This window comes from Hypanus sabinus, unplaced genomic scaffold (genome assembly GCF_030144855.1).
Source record: "Hypanus sabinus isolate sHypSab1 unplaced genomic scaffold, sHypSab1.hap1 scaffold_809, whole genome shotgun sequence".
NCBI classification, from domain to species: domain Eukaryota; kingdom Metazoa; phylum Chordata; class Chondrichthyes; order Myliobatiformes; family Dasyatidae; genus Hypanus; species Hypanus sabinus.
Genome location: NW_026781661.1, coordinates 53561 through 64189, shown reverse-complemented (window position 1 = coordinate 64189; position 10629 = coordinate 53561).

The following is a 10629-nucleotide window of genomic DNA, read 5'->3' as shown; positions in this document are numbered from 1 at the left end:
AGGTGAGCTGGTGCGCGTGAGGGCAGTGGGCGGGGCGGTGAGCTGGTGCGCGCGAGGGCAGTGGGCGGGGCGCTGAGCTGGTGCGCGCGAGGGCAGTGGGCGGGGCGGTGAGCTGGTGCGCGCGAGGGCAGTGGGCGGGGCGGTGAGCTGGTGTGCGCGAGGGCAGTGGGCGGGGCGGTGAGCTGGAGCGCGCGAGGGCAGTGGGCGGGGCGGTGAGCTGGTGCGCGCGAGGGCAGTGGGCGGGGCGCTGAGCTGGTGCGCGCGAGGGCAGTGGGCGGGGCGCTGAGCTGGTGCGCGCGAGCGCAGTGGGCGGGGCGCTGAGCTGGTGCGCGCGAGGGCAGTGGGCGGGCGGTGAGCTGGTGCGCGCGAGGGCAGTGGGCGGGGCGCAGAGCTGGTGCGCGCGAGGGCAGTGGGCGGGGCGCTGAGCTGGTGCGCGCGAGCGCAGTGGGCGGGGCGCTGAGCTGGTGCGCGCGAGGGCAGTGGGCGGGCGGTGAGCTGGTGCGCGCGAGGGCAGTGGGCGGGGCGCTGAGCTGGTGCGCGCGAGGGCAGTGGGCGGGGCGCTGAGCTGGAGCGCGCAAGGGCAGTGGGCGGGGCGGTGAGCTGGTGCGCGCGAGCGCAGTGGGCGGGGCGCTGAGCTGGTGCGCGCGAGGGCAGTGGGCGGGGCGCTGAGCTGGTGCGCGCGAGGCCAGTGGGCGGGGCGGTGAGCTGGTGCGCGCGAGCGCAGTGGGCGGGGCGGTGAGCTGGTGCGCGCGAGGGCAGTGGGCGGGGCGGTGAGCTGGTGCGCGCGAGGGCAGTGGGCGGGGCGGTGAGCTGGTGCGCGCGAGGGCAGTGGGCGGGGCGCTGAGCTGGTGCGCGCGAGGGCAGTGGGCGGGGCGCTGAGCTGGTGCGCGCGAGGGCAGTGGGCGGGGCGGTGAGCTGGTGCGCGCGAGGGCAGTGGGCGGGGAGGTGAGCTGGTGCGCGCGAGGGCAGTGGGCGGGGAGGTGAGCTGGTGCGCGCGAGCGCAGTGGGCGGGGCGGTGAGCTGGTGCGCGCGAGGGCAGTGGGCGGGGCGCTGAGCTGGTGCGCGCGAGGGCAGTGGGCGGGGAGGTGAGCTGGTGCGCGCGAGGGCAGTGGGCGGGGCGGTGAGCTGGAGCGCGCGGCAGATGTGGAGGCTGCAGAGTCAGGGATGGGGAACGGGGAGCGCGTCCCTCGGTCCCGTACTGTGCTGGCCAGCTCACTGAATGAGTCAGAAGTTCGACACCTTGATACAGCTGGGGCACACGTTTAACACACAAAGCTGAACGCAAATCATTAAATCAAGCAAACCTCTTGTATTCAGATCAACTATATAAATAAAATAATATCTCCTTTCACATGCTAGTAAGCTCACATTAATTGAATTGTCAGAGTTTTTTCAGTCAACGCAACTAAACCCATAATTGGACCACCCGTCCAATCGAAACTGCCGTGTAGATAATGAGAACACGGCTGAACTGATCTAAAATGTCATTACGTATTCCCCCATGCGGATCCCTGCATCACTTCAAGACCGTCTTTGCTTCCACTGGCCCTTGTGGAGAAGAGGTCAAAACACCCTCAATCGACACAGGAACAATAGATGTATTGGTCTGAAATAGGAAATTCCGGAAACAGAGACGGTGCTTGCAGTTTGCATCACGCACCCTTGCATTGAAACTGTTGGGCGCTGATGTTAAACTTCACCTGACCTGTGGAAAATGTCACTCGTGCAAACAGAAAACAGTAGGAACACAAAGAGCACCAGCAGCAGAAGTAGCGTAAAAAAAAACAAATATCTCCTTGTTCGCTGATCCAAAGCACAGACAACTAGTTAGTTGGAAATAAATATGAAAAAAAAATCGGAAGTTGAATTATTCTCACCTTAATTCCCCAAGAACATTCTGACAGTGTGGGTACTGTGGGCCGTTTCTTAGAAATACCCCGCCGAACGCCGCACACGGAACTTTCGTAACCATGGCAACACACAGAATGCTGGAAGGAACTCAGCAGGTCAGGCAGCATCTCTGGATAGGTGTAAACAGACCCTTAATCAGGACTGGAGTGGAAAGGGTAAGGGGGCAGATGATTGACTGATTTGGAAGGTGGGGCTTGTTGTTCTGTGAGACTCGGTGCTCAGGGTCTGTGTGTAACCGGCTGCCTGTCTGTGCACGTTCCTCAGAACAGGGAGCGGCCGTTCCGCTGAAATCCAATCCAACCGGTTCGACAAGACACTGTGGTTCAGATGTGAAGGCCGTTTAATATTGTATTTAACCAATGGCGCGATGTAAAGAACACGACCTGGGGCCTCCAAGGTGACTGGACTGTCTCTCCACAGATGCTGCCTGGCCTGCAGAGTTCCTCCAGCATTGTGTGTGTGTTGCTCGGATTTCCAGCATCTGCTGTTTTCTCTTATTCGAGAGAGATCGGTGACGGGTCGCTGTCCCGGGGGATATTTCATATGTTTCTACCAGGGTGAAAGGTTCCTTCTGCTCGCACTCAGTTGCACCCAGCACGCTTCTCTTCATCCATCTGGACAATGGACTCGATAGCACGAACACGTCAGGACTCCCTTTTCCCATGAAGTTCACTCCCGATCCCGAACAGAGCCGAGCCTCGCTGAATTGTTGTGCAGAATCATAGACACCACTTACCTCTGATATCGTAACCGGTTGGTGATCAGTGTGGTCCCGGGAAAACAGTCTGATATCGGGGTGTGACGTCAATGGGCCTGGAACCGGTTTGTTCTCCCTGTCCGGAGAGTTGAGTCGATGCTGCTGCTCCCGTGGCCGCTCGGCTGTGAACCCATGGACAGGGCCGGGTGAGCCGGGGTAGAGCGGGACTGCCGCGGTCCGGGTCACACTAACTCTCACCGGCTCAGGACGGGTCTGACAGCAGGAGGAGGCGGGAGTGGGATCAATGAGGCAACCCTAAAGAGGAAAACAAACAGGCTGCGTTAACCTTTCTGTCCGGATTTCCGCGTTGATCGCTGCTTTTTCTTTCATCGCAACAAGTGGGGCAGAGTTTCTCTGTTTAACCCAGCCAGTCCCAGGCTAAAAATTTGATCCAGCCCGGGTTCTGGGAGGGTTTGAGTTTCCGCCCCCTGTGTGTAAACAGGACTGCCCGGTGTAGGTATTTTCAGCTCCAACGTCACTCAGCTGTTCAGGTGCGGGGAGCCGCCTTTCTGCTGAAATTAATCCAAACACCTCCGACCATATATATTCACACTCAACTGTAACAAATCTGGACAAAGATTTCCTCAGCGCCTCTCGATTCAGGGGAATTGATAAACATAAGGTGCTGGAAACTCGCGGCAAACAGGGCAACAACTGTAACTGTTAATGTTGCGAGTTCGGGGCCCTGTGTAAATCATGTCAGAGATCATCTCGCTCTTCCCTGCAACAGAAAGGGTTAAGTACGATATTGAAGTGACTTTCTTTGCGCCTGCCTGAGGGTGTTTTTTTTTTCAGACCCGGTTGCATTTGATTTCTGGAGTGGGGCCGCTCCCTGTTCTGAGGAATGTGCGTGAACAGGCAACAGCTCACACACAGGCCCTGAGCACCGAGTTTCACAGAACAACAACCCGAACCTTCAAATCAATCCATAATCTGTCCTCTTCCCCCTCCATTTCCAATTTCACTGATGGGCCTCTGCTTGAAGCATTGACATTGTCCAGTTCCATTGATGCTGATCCCTATATCCCCAGGATCGGCGTTCTCTGTAACTCTGCTGATCCAGTTGACCACAATATCGTCCGGATTGTTGGTTTTGCTGGCAAAGAACAGCCGAGCCAGCGCTGATCCCTGCAGCACTCCATTGTACTCAGGCCTCCAGTCAGAGAGGGGACCATCAACGACCACATCGCGGCTTCCCCCACCAAACCACTGTTTAGTTCAATTTACTGCCTTATTTTGAGTGTCCAGCAACTGAATCCTGTTCCCAAGTTGAACTTTGCAAATGTCCACTTAGGTAACATGCACTGTCTTGTCTTTTATAAGAACGCTGAGGCTCGACCTACCAGGCACAACGCCAACCTGACCATCCCGAATCAGTCAAATTCTACCCAAATAATCACAGATCTGGTCCCTTAGAATAGCTTTCAATTACTGTCCAACTACTTATATCAGGATTCCCGGCCTCGAATTTCCTGGTTTATAATTGGAGGTTTTCTGAATCAGTGGAACAACATTATCTATCTTCCGGTCTTCCGCTACCTCACATGTCGCCATGGATGATTTGAAGATCTCTGCTCGGGCCCTGCAATTTCTGCACTTGCCTCCAGAGCATGCAGGAGAGGTCTGGACTGCAATCTCTCAGCAAATCTGCTCCACTGAATCCCACAGACTGTTGGATTGTCTGTAATATAGCCCCATTAATGTGGTCATATCTTTCTTATTCCACAGTTCTGCCCATGAAGTCTTTCCTGACTGAGCACTGCCGGGACATTTTCCCGTCACCCCTCCCCCATTTAATCCCACATGCACTGTCGCATCTAAAACAATGGAAATCCAGAGCAGCCATTCCTGCTCCTCCTGCAACCAAGCCTCACGAATGGCTACAATGTCACCACTCCACGTGTTGATCCATGCCCTGAGCCCATCTGCCTTTCCTTCAATGCTTCTGGCACTGAAATGTACGCAGCTAATGCTTCTGGCACTGAAATGTACGCAGCTCGGAACATCAGTCGCACCGTGGTTAACCTGCGATTCCTGACTTTGTCTGTGGTCCTAACAACTCAACTCTCTTACTCCCACTCTCACCCCACAATCCTCAGCTTCTCTCCCTAACTCACACGTCACTCCATGTTCACTCCTATCCCTCACACTCTCCCTTGAGCTCACATATTCTCTTCCTCTCTCCTCTCTATCTCCCCCTCTCACCCATTTCTTTCAATCTCCAAGCCTCACTATCCTTCTCACTCAACTAGTCACCAACCGTCCACTCCATTTCTCTCCCTTTATCTCTCCCCTCTCAAGCTCTCTCTCCCATCTCTCTCTCTCCCTCTACCCCCCCTCTGTTTCTCTAAACCTGCTGTCTGCCCTTACACTCATTTTCATCTACAGCTGCCTGTTGATCCTGTTCACACCTCACTCTGCTCCGGCCCCTCACCCTCACCTCGACAGCACTGAAATGATTCGAAGAATCCGTAACTGGGAACGCGCAGGTTCCAGCTCGGAGGTGATGACCTTCACATTAAGGGATGTAGTCACGATTGGGAGAGCATGGACTGATTTATTTACAAGACCTTTGGAGATTATTTTAACCCAACTGCAGATTATGCGAGTCTGAGGTAAACACAAACAGCAAACATGGCAACAACTGTAAATTGTAACGTCACGGATTCGAGACCCTTGGAAATGTTCTTTAAATTATGCTAAAGTTTCTAACACTCTACGCTGCAGCTGAAATGGTTAAATACGATATATAAAGTGACCTTGTTCACACCCGAAGCAGAGGGAATTGTCAAACTGAATAGATTTGATTTTAGCAAAGAGCCCTTCCCTGTTCTAAGAAATGTGCCCGGACCAGCAGAGCCGGAACGCAGACCCTGAGCTCAGAACAACAATCCGCATCATCCAAATCAATGATCTGGCTTCTTCCCCCTTTCTTTCCAATTCCACAGAGGCAGCTCGGCCCGAAACATCAAATTATTATTCAGTTTCATAGATGCTACTTGACCTGCTGAGTTCCTCCAGCATCTTGAGTGTGTTCCATGGGTACGATAGATCGGCGTGAGGGAGCGTGTGGTGCAGAGGGACGGGCAGCGTGGAATGACTTCAAGCATATCTGCACTGTTGGAGTATTCTTGGAGAATTGGGTGTGAATAATTAAACTTTTGATATTTATTCTGTGCCATCTTTTAATCAGACTGTTGTCTGCATTATGGATCGGAGATTAGGGAGTCAAAGAGTCATAGAACAGTACAGCATAGAAACAGCGCTTCAGCCGAGGAATTTAAACTGCCTAATCTCACCGGTCTGAGTGTGGGCCATAGTCCACCATACCCCTACCCACCAAACGATCGCTTCAACAGCGACATCGTGTGCGCATGCACTATCTTTGCTGGCCGCTCCTTCCATAACCGTCTGAGCCAAGAAGTTTCCGCTCATGTTCCTCTTAAACTTTTCATCTTTCCGCCTTCACCCATGACTTCTGGTTGCAGTCCCTGTGGAAAAAGCTTGCTTGGGCTTACCCTCCCCATATGCCTCATGGTTTCAATAATATCCTCTCAATCTGTCCTTTAACTCAGGTCGCCCAGACCCGGCAACATCCGAATAACTACAGTGTGATGTAGATTGTTGCTTTCGATGACGTAGAACAACCGAGCCAGCACTGATCTCTGCAGCTCACAGTCACAGGGCTCCAGTCAGAGAGGGAACCAGATGCTGCTACTCTCCGGTTTCTCCCACCAAGACAATCTATCACCCAGTTTATTGAATGCCGTGTGACTGGACCGTCTTGAGAGTACTCCCATGCGGGACCTTGGCAATTCCCTTCTAAATTCGATGAAGACTATCTCCACCTCCTTGACTTCATCAACCTTTGTGGTAGCACCGTCAAAAATATCTATAAGATTGCAGAGGCAAGACCAAGCACTTACGACGCCATGCTGTCTATCCATAATCAGTCAATGTCTATCAAATAATTCATATATCCTATCCTTTAGAATAGCTCCCAATATCTTTCCCACTACTGATCACATCCCTTTAACATTCTCACAGAGTTTTAGACCTTTTCTGAAATGGATGATCTTCTCTAATCCACATAGGATCCAGGACCTCAAGTCATATACACACTCTGTATCCTTGTCCCGAGTAAATTCAGAGGCAGGAAATCCATTTCTTCCATCTCCTCATCTCCCCATACTCCTTTGGCTGCATGTATGATTTACTGTTCTGATCCTTCAGAGGACCAATATTATCCCTTGCAATCCTATTGTTCTGATCTGAATAATCTGTTAGAACCGGCCTTCACCCAAAGCGTTCACTTAGCACACTTGATTTCTTTCTGAGTGTTACCTTGCATTTCGTACACTCAATCATTACCTATCTGCCTAAAACTACTCTGGTGCGTATGGTAAAATCTGTGGTACTGTATGGGTATGTTAAAAATACTGTGGTAACATCATCCTTTTATATCGTAACCAGAGACTCAACATCTCTCTGAAAAATAAAGTTTCTTCAAACCACTTACCTTTTATTCTGATAGGCACATATACACTTTATACTCTCAAAGTTTTACCTTTGACTGTCTCCCGCTTATTAGAACGCCTTTGCCGGAAAAAGGCCTGTCCTTTCCACAGGGTCATTTCTGATGCCATCAACATTTTCCTTTCCAAATTCTAATCTGAACCCACGCAGATACCCTTTTCCATATTTCCTTTGAATCTGGTGGCATTGCGATAACGAGATGCATAGAGTACCCCTACACTCCCCTCTCTTCTTGCTGCCCACCTCACTCATTCCTCTCTCCTATGCTTCCCAGTCACTCACCATTCTTGATCACTGCTTTTCTCTCTCACCCCTCCCACTCTCCCGCCTCGTCCACAACCCTTCCTCTCCCTCACCCCACCCTCCTCTTACCCCTCTCCAACTTCTACACACTCATCTTGCCCCTCCTCCGGCTGCTCACTCCATCAAACCGCACTCTTCTCCTTTCCATCAGCCTCTCCCTCCCCCTCACCCTCAAGGTTACAGGAAACATTTAAATATTACTGTCAACAGCAACTGACAACATAGCCAAGTTAATGTTGCAGTAAGGAATGCCATGGACTCATTATTTGAAGGAATCTTGAAAAAACCTGTAGAATACTTGCAGATGATGCGAGTCGGAGGGGAACGTAAAATGCTGGAAACTCGCAGCAAACACTCGCAACACGGTAACGGATGACGTTGCGGGTTCGAGACCCCAGGTTCTTAAGACAAATTAATGTTTCTATCGGCCTTCCCTGCAGCAGAAATTGTTAAATACATTATAAAAGTGAATGATTTCACACCTGAATGACAGTGAATTGTAGAACCGGTTGGATTTGGTTTCAGCAGAAAGGCCGCTCCCTGTTCCGAGGGTCCAGCGGATGAAAACACACAGACCCTGAGCTCCGAGAAGTGGCAGCTTGAAAAGACCAGAACATATACTAGTTCTGAGAATAGTATTGGGGAATATTGGCTGTGAAAAATTATATTTCTGATAATTATTTCTGATCTTTGTTTAATCAACCCGTTTTCTCTGTTTCGATTCAGAGATCAAGGAGAAATAGGAACGTAGACGGGACTGGAAAGGGTGAATAGGTTAAGACTTTATTCCTTGGAGCGTAGGAGAAAGAGGGGTGTTTTGATAAAGGTGAATAAAATTATGATGGGTGTAGATAGAGTGAATGCAATCACACTTTTTCCACTGAGGCCAGGGGAGAAAAACACAGGTCATGAGTTAAGGGTGAAGGGGCAAAAGATTAAAGGGAACGTGGGGGGGGGGGGTGGCTTCTTCATACAGAGTGGTGGGAGTGTGGAATGATCTGCCAGATGAAGTGGTGAATGTGGGCTCAGGATTCACATTTAAGAAAAACCTGGACAGGTATATGGATGAGAGGGGCTTGGAGGCCCAGGTGCAGGTCAGTGGGACTAGACAACAAAATGATTCGGCACAGCCAAGAAGGGCCAAAAGGCCTGTTTCTGTGTTGTCATGTTCGATGCTTCTGTCGTTCTATGGCAGAACCAGGCCTTTCGTATCAGCCATTTAAACTGCCTAATTGCTTGGAACTGTACTGGGCCAAAACCTTCCGTTCCCCTTCCATCCAAACTATCTCTTAATGTTGAAATCGAATTCGCATGTACATGTGTAGCTGGCAGCTCGTTCCACACTCTCACGACCCGCTGAGTGAAGATGGTTCCTCTCATGCTCTCCTTAACCTTTTCATCTTCAACACTTAACCCATGACCTCTTGCTTGTAACTCCACACAGTCTCAGTGGAAACCGACTGCTTGCATTTATGCTATCAACCCCTCATTTTGACTACCTTTGTGAGATCTTTATTCAAAGGAATACAAATCGAATCTATTCAACCCTTCTTTATAATTTTCAATTTTTTGATATATATTGAGTGTGTGTGTATGTGTGTGTGCGTGTGTGTGTGTGTGTGTGTGTGTGTGTGTGTGTATATATATTAACTGCTGCAGATGATGCGAGTCTGTTGTAAACAATAAAATGCTGGAAACTCCCTGCCAATAGGGCAGCAGCTGTCACCGGTAACGTTGCGGGTTCGAGACTCCAGGCAGCTTTCATTGAATCACGTTAAAGTTCCTGTCGCTCTTCCCTGAAGCAGAGCTGCTTAAATACCATATTAAAGTGATTTTGTTCAGAGTCGAATGAGAGTAAATTGTCGAACTGTCTGGATTTGGTTTCGGCAGAAATGCCGCTCCCCGATCTGAAGAATGCGCAGGGCCAGACAGCTACTGACACACATTCCTGCGCCCCGATTCTCACAGATAAACAACCCGCATGTTCCAAATCAATCCATCATCTGGCCTCTTCCCAGATCGGCGAGGGGGAGCGGTTGGAGCAGTGGGCGGGGCAGTTTGTAACAACCTCAAAACATACCCGAGAATATCCGCCAATTTTCGTTTTGAATTTAGCTCGAATAATTCAACTTCTGATATTTACTCTGTCCTTTGTGTGATCAACCTGTGGTCTGTTGTGAATCCGCGACCAAGGAATCAACGAGTCAGAGTTAAAGAGTCTGAGAAATGTACAGCACAGAATTAGACCCTTCGGCTGAGCTCTTTAAACTGCCCACTCCCATCGACCTGTACCGGGACCATACCGACCATACCCCTGCCTTCTAAACTATCTCTTTAACGTCGAGATCGAGCTCGCATAAACCACTCGTTCTGGAAGCTCATTCCATACTCTCATCACCCTCTGAGTGAAAAAAGTTTCACATTGTCCGACATTATGTCTGCACCTTAGACCTTAACCAAACACGCCTGGTTGTAGTCCAGCCCAATATTAGCGGACCAGACCTGTCTGTTACGCATATTTACTTTGAGTCTAATGGCATTCGGATCACTGACTGGAAAGTGTTCCCCTACGCAAACGTCTCTCATCGGATCTCTCTCGTTTCCTAAAAACAGATCAAGTTTTGCACAATCTCACGTTTGTGACTTCCAGGTACTGATGTACTAAACTAACCGGAACACATTCGACACACTCTACTCTCCCCAGTCCTTTTACAGTGTGGGATTCCCAGTCAAAATCTGGAAAGTTAAATTCAACTTTCATCACCTTTTGTTTCTTTCAACAGTTTGGGAATTCCACTAATCCAGTCCTCGAAAACCTTCGGACAGGGAACACCTCACTAGGCGAGTTCTCCAGTGATCTGGCCGTCCGGTTCGCATTCCCCCGGTTATTAAAATTACACCCACCCCCCATACCTTGTGTGCAGTACTAACATACCTTGTCTCTGGGACATTAGTCTCCTTTCAGTTCAGATACAAGTCGTCTTTTCTGTACCAGTCCCACCGTCACTGAACCTATTCCAAGATATAACAAATGACTCCTCTGTATAATCCTCTAATTTACTTCCATTCATGTGTCGCCTAAACTCCCGTAATCTTTCAGCCAAGTACACCAGCTCTGGCAG